Genomic DNA, 9,129 nt, shown 5'->3' with positions numbered 1-9,129 from the left:
GGCTCGAACCCACGACCCTGAGATTAAGAGTCTCATGCTCTACCGACTGAGCTAGCCGGGCTGCGTCGGTGACTACGTGTCGGGTCGCACGACACACAGTTCTCGTTTCGGTGGGGTGGTCCCATACAGAATCTCTCCATGCTGCCTAATGTTTTCCTAGCGTCACACACGTCACGTACTTCACTTTTATTTCATAATCATTTCTGAGAGGTACAGGAATTGCATGAAAACCTGCAGCGCTAGTGGTGTCAAAATTAACACACATATTTGATTTGACTCAGAAGCCGAACGGGTTACTTTCCGACGCTGTCTTAGATGCGCAAATGCCAGCCAAAACTCGCGGTGACGGCACTCAGCCGACCATTTCGCTAGATAACACCGTTCTGGCTGTGTGTGTATCAAGCTCAAGTGCATCTCCAAGCAGGAAATGGACAACAGCAACATTCAGACGATTTCGTACTGCTCAATAGCTACACTAAAACGGTGTGTTTCTTTTGCAGAATTGGAAAAACACGACCGTGACAGGATTCGAACCTGCAATCTTCGGATCCGAAGTCCGACGCCTTATCCATTAGGCCACACGGTCACTGGCCGCCAAGTATTCCTTACATTCGTGTCATCTCGAAACGCTCATACCGCTGAGGAATTGTGTTTTCGTTCTACACAGCCGCTGCCTCTTGCTGCTTCCCACCCATTCGTTACATTCAAGCCTTTACGAGACCGACCAAGTAGAGATTGGGAATCAAGACCACACACTTTGTGCATTCGAAATCGAAGGCAGGGCGTCCCTCGCCGCATTTGCTACGATGGCGATTTGCTACTTCTGCAGAAGCGGCGGCGTCGACGACGACGACGACGCTCGCGAGAGGCTCTGTGATATTTGAAAAACACATGTAAAAAATATAAATCAGACTCCGCCTCCCACCCTACGCTGTACCGTTTTGGAAAATGCTTTATCTGCGACATTCGCCTCAATCACATCTGAGAGTAATTGTAAATAAAACACCTGTTGCTAATTGTTCGTCGTTCCAGATACTGCTTGCTATACGGCCACGACGCGCAACTGATTTCGAAAATTCGTTTGCTTCCTGTGAGGATCGAACTCACGACCCCTGGTTTACTAGACCAGTGCTCTGCCACTGAGCTAAAGAGGCGCGGCCTAGCGGTAGTTTTGCGTACTTTGTGCTTACGCTCGTCTGGATCATCAGGCTTAAGCTGACAACACTTCATATTACCGACTAATATTTGCAGCTATGGCGCACCATTACTGCTTGGCTACACATCTCACACGTAACCGATGTGCTCTCCAACCAACACCACTTACATTTCAGAACATGTCTTTGACACATGTCTACGAAATCACCTTCACCTTCAGATACACTTTCCTTGCGACTGATGTACACGTAGGCAAAGTTTTAAGTTGCTATTTCCATTACGTCACATTGATCAGAGAAACGGTAATTTACATCTGCAGCGGAACAAAATTACGTTCCGCCCAGCGTGGGGCTCGAACCCACGACCCTGAGATTAAGAGTCTCATGCTCTACCGACTGAGCTAGCCGGGCTGCGTCGGTGACTACGTGTCGGGTCGCACGACACACAGTTCTCGTTTCGGTGGGGTGGTCCCATACAGAATCTCTCCATGCTGCCTAATGTTTTCCTAGCGTCACACACGTCACGTACTTCACTTTTATTTCATAATCATTTCTGAGAGGTACAGGAATTGCATGAAAACCTGCAGCGCTAGTGGTGTCAAAATTAACACACATATTTGATTTGACTCAGAAGCCGAACGGGTTACTTTCCGACGCTGTCTTAGATGCGCAAATGCCAGCCAAAACTCGCGGTGACGGCACTCAGCCGACCATTTCGCTAGATAACACCGTTCTGGCTGTGTGTGTATCAAGCTCAAGTGCATCTCCAAGCAGGAAATGGACAACAGCAACATTCAGACGATTTCGTACTGCTCAATAGCTACACTAAAACGGTGTGTTTCTTTTGCAGAATTGGAAAAACACGACCGTGATAGGATTCGAACCTGCAATCTTCGGATCCGAAGTCCGACGCCTTATCCATTAGGCCACACGGTCACTGGCCGCCAAGTATTCCTTACATTCGTGTCATCTCGAAACGCTCATACCGCTGAGGAATTGTGTTTTCGTTCTACACAGCCGCTGCCTCTTGCTGCTTCCCACCCATTCGTTACATTCAAGCCTTTACGAGACCGACCAAGTAGAGATTGGGAATCAAGACCACACACTTTGTGCATTCGAAATCGAAGGCAGGGCGTCCCTCGCCGCATTTGCTACGATGGCGATTTGCTACTTCTGCAGAAGCGGCGGCGTCGACGACGACGACGACGACGCTCGCGAGAGGCTCTGTGATATTTGAAAAACACATGTAAAAAATATAAATCAGACTCCGCCTCCCACCCTACGCTGTACCGTTTTGGAAAATGCTTTATCTGCGACATTCGCCTCAATCACATCTGAGAGTAATTCTAAATAAAACACCTGTTGCTAATTGTTCGTCGTTCCAGATACTGCTTGCTATACGGCCACGACGCGCAACTGATTTCGAAAATTCGTTTGCTTCCTGTGAGGATCGAACTCACGACCCCTGGTTTACTAGACCAGTGCTCTGCCACTGAGCTAAAGAGGCGCGGCCTAGCGGTAGTTTTGCGTACTTTGTGCTTACGCTCGTCTGGATCATCAGGCTTAAGCTGACAACACTTCATATTACCGACTAATATTTGCAGCTATGGCGCACCATTACTGCTTGGCTACACATCTCACACGTAACCGATGTGCTCTCCAACCAACACCACTTACATTTCAGAACATGTCTTTGACACATGTCTACGAAATCACCTTCACCTTCAGATACACTTTCCTTGCGTCTGATGGTGACGTAGGCAAAGTTTTAAGTTGCTATTTCCATTACGTCACATTGATCAGAGAAACGGTAATTTACATCTGCAACGGAACAAAATTACGTTCCGCCCAGCGTGGGGCTCGAACCCACGACCCTGAGATTAAGAGTCTCATGCTCTACCGACTGAGCTAGCCGGGCTGCGTCGGTGACTACGTGTCGGGTCGCACGACACACAGTTCTCGTTTCGGTGGGGTGGTCCCATACAGAATCTCTCCATGCTGCCTAATGTTTTCCTAGCGTCACACACGTCACGTACTTCACTTTTATTTCATAATCATTTCTGAGAGGTACAGGAATTGCATGAAAACCTGCAGCGCTAGTGGTGTCAAAATTAACACACATATTTGATTTGACTCAGAAGCCGAACGGGTTACTTTCCGACGCTGTCTTAGATGCGCAAATGCCAGCCAAAACTCGCGGTGACGGCACTCAGCCGACCATTTCGCTAGATAACACCGTTCTGGCTGTGTGTGTATCAAGCTCAAGTGCATCTCCAAGCAGGAAATGGACAACAGCAACATTCAGACGATTTCGTACTGCTCAATAGCTACACTAAAACGGTGTGTTTCTTTTGCAGAATTGGAAAAACACGACCGTGACAGGATTCGAACCTGCAATCTTCGGATCCGAAGTCCGACGCCTTATCCATTAGGCCACACGGTCACTGGCCGCCAAGTATTCCTTACATTCGTGTCATCTCGAAACGCTCATACCGCTGAGGAATTGTGTTTTCGTTCTACACAGCCGCTGCCTCTTGCTGCTTCCCACCCATTCGTTACATTCAAGCCTTTACGAGACCGACCAAGTAGAGATTGGGAATCAAGACCACACACTTTGTGCATTCGAAATCGAAGGCAGGGCGTCCCTCGCCGCATTTGCTACGATGGCGATTTGCTACTTCTGCAGAAGCGGCGGCGTCGACGACGACGACGACGCTCGCGAGAGGCTCTGTGATATTTGAAAAACACATGTAAAAAATATAAATCAGACTCCGCCTCCCACCCTACGCTGTACCGTTTTGGAAAATGCTTTATCTGCGACATTCGCCTCAATCACATCTGAGAGTAATTGTAAATAAAACACCTGTTGCTAATTGTTCGTCGTTCCAGATACTGCTTGCTATACGGCCACGACGCGCAACTGATTTCGAAAATTCGTTTGCTTCCTGTGAGGATCGAACTCACGACCCCTGGTTTACTAGACCAGTGCTCTGCCACTGAGCTAAAGAGGCGCGGCCTAGCGGTAGTTTTGCGTACTTTGTGCTTACGCTCGTCTGGATCATCAGGCTTAAGCTGACAACACTTCATATTACCGACTAATATTTGCAGCTATGGCGCACCATTACTGCTTGGCTACACATCTCACACGTAACCGATGTGCTCTCCAACCAACACCACTTACATTTCAGAACATGTCTTTGACACATGTCTACGAAATCACCTTCACCTTCAGATACACTTTCCTTGCGACTGATGTACACGTAGGCAAAGTTTTAAGTTGCTATTTCCATTACGTCACATTGATCAGAGAAACGGTAATTTACATCTGCAGCGGAACAAAATTACGTTCCGCCCAGCGTGGGGCTCGAACCCACGACCCTGAGATTAAGAGTCTCATGCTCTACCGACTGAGCTAGCCGGGCTGCGTCGGTGACTACGTGTCGGGTCGCACGACACACAGTTCTCGTTTCGGTGGGGTGGTCCCATACAGAATCTCTCCATGCTGCCTAATGTTTTCCTAGCGTCACACACGTCACGTACTTCACTTTTATTTCATAATCATTTCTGAGAGGTACAGGAATTGCATGAAAACCTGCAGCGCTAGTGGTGTCAAAATTAACACACATATTTGATTTGACTCAGAAGCCGAACGGGTTACTTTCCGACGCTGTCTTAGATGCGCAAATGCCAGCCAAAACTCGCGGTGACGGCACTCAGCCGACCATTTCGCTAGATAACACCGTTCTGGCTGTGTGTGTATCAAGCTCAAGTGCATCTCCAAGCAGGAAATGGACAACAGCAACATTCAGACGATTTCGTACTGCTCAATAGCTACACTAAAACGGTGTGTTTCTTTTGCAGAATTGGAAAAACACGACCGTGACAGGATTCGAACCTGCAATCTTCGGATCCGAAGTCCGACGCCTTATCCATTAGGCCACACGGTCACTGGCCGCCAAGTATTCCTTACATTCGTGTCATCTCGAAACGCTCATACCGCTGAGGAATTGTGTTTTCGTTCTACACAGCCGCTGCCTCTTGCTGCTTCCCACCCATTCGTTACATTCAAGCCTTTACGAGACCGACCAAGTAGAGATTGGGAATCAAGACCACACACTTTGTGCATTCGAAATCGAAGGCAGGGCGTCCCTCGCCGCATTTGCTACGATGGCGATTTGCTACTTCTGCAGAAGCGGCGGCGTCGACGACGACGACGACGCTCGCGAGAGGCTCTGTGATATTTGAAAAACACATGTAAAAAATATAAATCAGACTCCGCCTCCCACCCTACGCTGTACCGTTTTGGAAAATGCTTTATCTGCGACATTCGCCTCAATCACATCTGAGAGTAATTCTAAATAAAACACCTGTTGCTAATTGTTCGTCGTTCCAGATACTGCTTGCTATACGGCCACGACGCGCAACTGATTTCGAAAATTCGTTTGCTTCCTGTGAGGATCGAACTCACGACCCCTGGTTTACTAGACCAGCGCTCTGCCACTGAGCTAAAGAGGCGCGGCCTAGCGGTAGTTTTGCGTACTTTGTGCTTACGCTCGTCTGGATCATCAGGCTTAAGCTGACAACACTTCATATTACCGACTAATATTTGCAGCTATGGCGCACCATTACTGCTTGGCTACACATCTCACACGTAACCGATGTGCTCTCCAACCAACACCACTTACATTTCAGAACATGTCTTTGACACATGTCTACGAAATCACCTTCACCTTCAGATACACTTTCCTTGCGTCTGATGGTGACGTAGGCAAAGTTTTAAGTTGCTATTTCCATTACGTCACATTGATCAGAGAAACGGTAATTTACATCTGCAACGGAACAAAATTACGTTCCGCCCAGCGTGGGGCTCGAACCCACGACCCTGAGATTAAGAGTCTCATGCTCTACCGACTGAGCTAGCCGGGCTGCGTCGGTGACTACGTGTCGGGTCGCACGACACACAGTTCTCGTTTCGGTGGGGTGGTCCCATACAGAATCTCTCCATGCTGCCTAATGTTTTCCTAGCGTCACACACGTCACGTACTTCACTTTTATTTCATAATCATTTCTGAGAGGTACAGGAATTGCATGAAAACCTGCAGCGCTAGTGGTGTCAAAATTAACACACATATTTGATTTGACTCAGAAGCCGAACGGGTTACTTTCCGACGCTGTCTTAGATGCGCAAATGCCAGCCAAAACTCGCGGTGACGGCACTCAGCCGACCATTTCGCTAGATAACACCGTTCTGGCTGTGTGTGTATCAAGCTCAAGTGCATCTCCAAGCAGGAAATGGACAACAGCAACATTCAGACGATTTCGTACTGCTCAATAGCTACACTAAAACGGTGTGTTTCTTTTGCAGAATTGGAAAAACACGACCGTGACAGGATTCGAACCTGCAATCTTCGGATCCGAAGTCCGACGCCTTATCCATTAGGCCACACGGTCACTGGCCGCCAAGTATTCCTTACATTCGTGTCATCTCGAAACGCTCATACCGCTGAGGAATTGTGTTTTCGTTCTACACAGCCGCTGCCTCTTGCTGCTTCCCACCCATTCGTTACATTCAAGCCTTTACGAGACCGACCAAGTAGAGATTGGGAATCAAGACCACACACTTTGTGCATTCGAAATCGAAGGCAGGGCGTCCCTCGCCGCATTTGCTACGATGGCGATTTGCTACTTCTGCAGAAGCGGCGGCGTCGACGACGACGACGACGCTCGCGAGAGGCTCTGTGATATTTGAAAAACACATGTAAAAAATATAAATCAGACTCCGCCTCCCACCCTACGCTGTACCGTTTTGGAAAATGCTTTATCTGCGACATTCGCCTCAATCACATCTGAGAGTAATTGTAAATAAAACACCTGTTGCTAATTGTTCGTCGTTCCAGATACTGCTTGCTATACGGCCACGACGCGCAACTGATTTCGAAAATTCGTTTGCTTCCTGTGAGGATCGAACTCACGACCCCTGGTTTACTAGACCAGTGCTCTGCCACTGAGCTAAAGAGGCGCGGCCTAGCGGTAGTTTTGCGTACTTTGTGCTTACGCTCGTCTGGATCATCAGGCTTAAGCTGACAACACTTCATATTACCGACTAATATTTGCAGCTATGGCGCACCATTACTGCTTGGCTACACATCTCACACGTAACCGATGTGCTCTCCAACCAACACCACTTACATTTCAGAACATGTCTTTGACACATGTCTACGAAATCACCTTCACCTTCAGATACACTTTCCTTGCGACTGATGTACACGTAGGCAAAGTTTTAAGTTGCTATTTCCATTACGTCACATTGATCAGAGAAACGGTAATTTACATCTGCAGCGGAACAAAATTACGTTCCGCCCAGCGTGGGGCTCGAACCCACGACCCTGAGATTAAGAGTCTCATGCTCTACCGACTGAGCTAGCCGGGCTGCGTCGGTGACTACGTGTCGGGTCGCACGACACACAGTTCTCGTTTCGGTGGGGTGGTCCCATACAGAATCTCTCCATGCTGCCTAATGTTTTCCTAGCGTCACACACGTCACGTACTTCACTTTTATTTCATAATCATTTCTGAGAGGTACAGGAATTGCATGAAAACCTGCAGCGCTAGTGGTGTCAAAATTAACACACATATTTGATTTGACTCAGAAGCCGAACGGGTTACTTTCCGACGCTGTCTTAGATGCGCAAATGCCAGCCAAAACTCGCGGTGACGGCACTCAGCCGACCATTTCGCTAGATAACACCGTTCTGGCTGTGTGTGTATCAAGCTCAAGTGCATCTCCAAGCAGGAAATGGACAACAGCAACATTCAGACGATTTCGTACTGCTCAATAGCTACACTAAAACGGTGTGTTTCTTTTGCAGAATTGGAAAAACACGACCGTGACAGGATTCGAACCTGCAATCTTCGGATCCGAAGTCCGACGCCTTATCCATTAGGCCACACGGTCACTGGCCGCCAAGTATTCCTTACATTCGTGTCATCTCGAAACGCTCATACCGCTGAGGAATTGTGTTTTCGTTCTACACAGCCGCTGCCTCTTGCTGCTTCCCACCCATTCGTTACATTCAAGCCTTTACGAGACCGACCAAGTAGAGATTGGGAATCAAGACCACACACTTTGTGCATTCGAAATCGAAGGCAGGGCGTCCCTCGCCGCATTTGCTACGATGGCGATTTGCTACTTCTGCAGAAGCGGCGGCGTCGACGACGACGACGACGCTCGCGAGAGGCTCTGTGATATTTGAAAAACACATGTAAAAAATATAAATCAGACTCCGCCTCCCACCCTACGCTGTACCGTTTTGGAAAATGCTTTATCTGCGACATTCGCCTCAATCACATCTGAGAGTAATTCTAAATAAAACACCTGTTGCTAATTGTTCGTCGTTCCAGATACTGCTTGCTATACGGCCACGACGCGCAACTGATTTCGAAAATTCGTTTGCTTCCTGTGAGGATCGAACTCACGACCCCTGGTTTACTAGACCAGTGCTCTGCCACTGAGCTAAAGAGGCGCGGCCTAGCGGTAGTTTTGCGTACTTTGTGCTTACGCTCGTCTGGATCATCAGGCTTAAGCTGACAACACTTCATATTACCGACTAATATTTGCAGCTATGGCGCACCATTACTGCTTGGCTACACATCTCACACGTAACCGATGTGCTCTCCAACCAACACCACTTACATTTCAGAACATGTCTTTGACACATGTCTACGAAATCACCTTCACCTTCAGATACACTTTCCTTGCGACTGATGTACACGTAGGCAAAGTTTTAAGTTGCTATTTCCATTACGTCACATTGATCAGAGAAACGGTAATTTACATCTGCAGCGGAACAAAATTACGTTCCGCCCAGCGTGGGGCTCGAACCCACGACCCTGAGATTAAGAGTCTCATGCTCTACCGACTGAGCTAGCCGGGCTGCGTCGGTGACTACGTGTCGGGTCGCACGACACACAGTTC

General features: G+C 48.2%; 18 non-coding genes across 18 annotated transcripts; all 18 read right to left on the bottom strand.

The window, feature by feature from the left end:
• Window positions 1-513: 513 nt before the first annotated feature.
• On the bottom strand, window positions 514-586 carry Trnar-ucg. The gene has a single exon. It is a non-coding gene; the product is annotated as a tRNA-Arg (tRNA).
• A 496-nt stretch (window positions 587-1,082) lies between these two features.
• On the bottom strand, window positions 1,083-1,154 carry Trnat-agu. The gene has a single exon. It is a non-coding gene; the product is annotated as a tRNA-Thr (tRNA).
• A 338-nt stretch (window positions 1,155-1,492) lies between these two features.
• Window positions 1,493-1,565, bottom strand: Trnak-cuu. Its single transcript has one exon. It is a non-coding gene; the product is annotated as a tRNA-Lys (tRNA).
• Window positions 1,566-2,017: 452 nt separating this feature from the next.
• Trnar-ucg lies at window positions 2,018-2,090 on the bottom strand. Its single transcript has one exon. It is a non-coding gene; the product is annotated as a tRNA-Arg (tRNA).
• A 499-nt stretch (window positions 2,091-2,589) lies between these two features.
• On the bottom strand, window positions 2,590-2,661 carry Trnat-agu. Its single transcript has one exon. It is a non-coding gene; the product is annotated as a tRNA-Thr (tRNA).
• Window positions 2,662-2,999: 338 nt separating this feature from the next.
• On the bottom strand, window positions 3,000-3,072 carry Trnak-cuu. Its single transcript has one exon. It is a non-coding gene; the product is annotated as a tRNA-Lys (tRNA).
• Window positions 3,073-3,524: 452 nt separating this feature from the next.
• Trnar-ucg lies at window positions 3,525-3,597 on the bottom strand. The gene has a single exon. It is a non-coding gene; the product is annotated as a tRNA-Arg (tRNA).
• A 496-nt stretch (window positions 3,598-4,093) lies between these two features.
• On the bottom strand, window positions 4,094-4,165 carry Trnat-agu. Its single transcript has one exon. It is a non-coding gene; the product is annotated as a tRNA-Thr (tRNA).
• A 338-nt stretch (window positions 4,166-4,503) lies between these two features.
• On the bottom strand, window positions 4,504-4,576 carry Trnak-cuu. The gene has a single exon. It is a non-coding gene; the product is annotated as a tRNA-Lys (tRNA).
• Window positions 4,577-5,028: 452 nt separating this feature from the next.
• Trnar-ucg lies at window positions 5,029-5,101 on the bottom strand. The gene has a single exon. It is a non-coding gene; the product is annotated as a tRNA-Arg (tRNA).
• Window positions 5,102-5,597: 496 nt separating this feature from the next.
• Window positions 5,598-5,669, bottom strand: Trnat-agu. The gene has a single exon. It is a non-coding gene; the product is annotated as a tRNA-Thr (tRNA).
• A 338-nt stretch (window positions 5,670-6,007) lies between these two features.
• Trnak-cuu lies at window positions 6,008-6,080 on the bottom strand. Its single transcript has one exon. It is a non-coding gene; the product is annotated as a tRNA-Lys (tRNA).
• Window positions 6,081-6,532: 452 nt separating this feature from the next.
• On the bottom strand, window positions 6,533-6,605 carry Trnar-ucg. Its single transcript has one exon. It is a non-coding gene; the product is annotated as a tRNA-Arg (tRNA).
• Window positions 6,606-7,101: 496 nt separating this feature from the next.
• Trnat-agu lies at window positions 7,102-7,173 on the bottom strand. Its single transcript has one exon. It is a non-coding gene; the product is annotated as a tRNA-Thr (tRNA).
• Window positions 7,174-7,511: 338 nt separating this feature from the next.
• Trnak-cuu lies at window positions 7,512-7,584 on the bottom strand. The gene has a single exon. It is a non-coding gene; the product is annotated as a tRNA-Lys (tRNA).
• A 452-nt stretch (window positions 7,585-8,036) lies between these two features.
• Trnar-ucg lies at window positions 8,037-8,109 on the bottom strand. The gene has a single exon. It is a non-coding gene; the product is annotated as a tRNA-Arg (tRNA).
• Window positions 8,110-8,605: 496 nt separating this feature from the next.
• On the bottom strand, window positions 8,606-8,677 carry Trnat-agu. Its single transcript has one exon. It is a non-coding gene; the product is annotated as a tRNA-Thr (tRNA).
• Window positions 8,678-9,015: 338 nt separating this feature from the next.
• Trnak-cuu lies at window positions 9,016-9,088 on the bottom strand. Its single transcript has one exon. It is a non-coding gene; the product is annotated as a tRNA-Lys (tRNA).
• Window positions 9,089-9,129: the final 41 nt, after the last annotated feature.

This window comes from Schistocerca piceifrons, unplaced genomic scaffold (genome assembly GCF_021461385.2).
Source record: "Schistocerca piceifrons isolate TAMUIC-IGC-003096 unplaced genomic scaffold, iqSchPice1.1 HiC_scaffold_1137, whole genome shotgun sequence".
Classification (NCBI taxonomy): domain Eukaryota; kingdom Metazoa; phylum Arthropoda; class Insecta; order Orthoptera; family Acrididae; genus Schistocerca; species Schistocerca piceifrons.
Note: the sequence above shows the minus strand (reverse complement) of the source record. Positions and strands in the feature narration are given on the sequence as shown.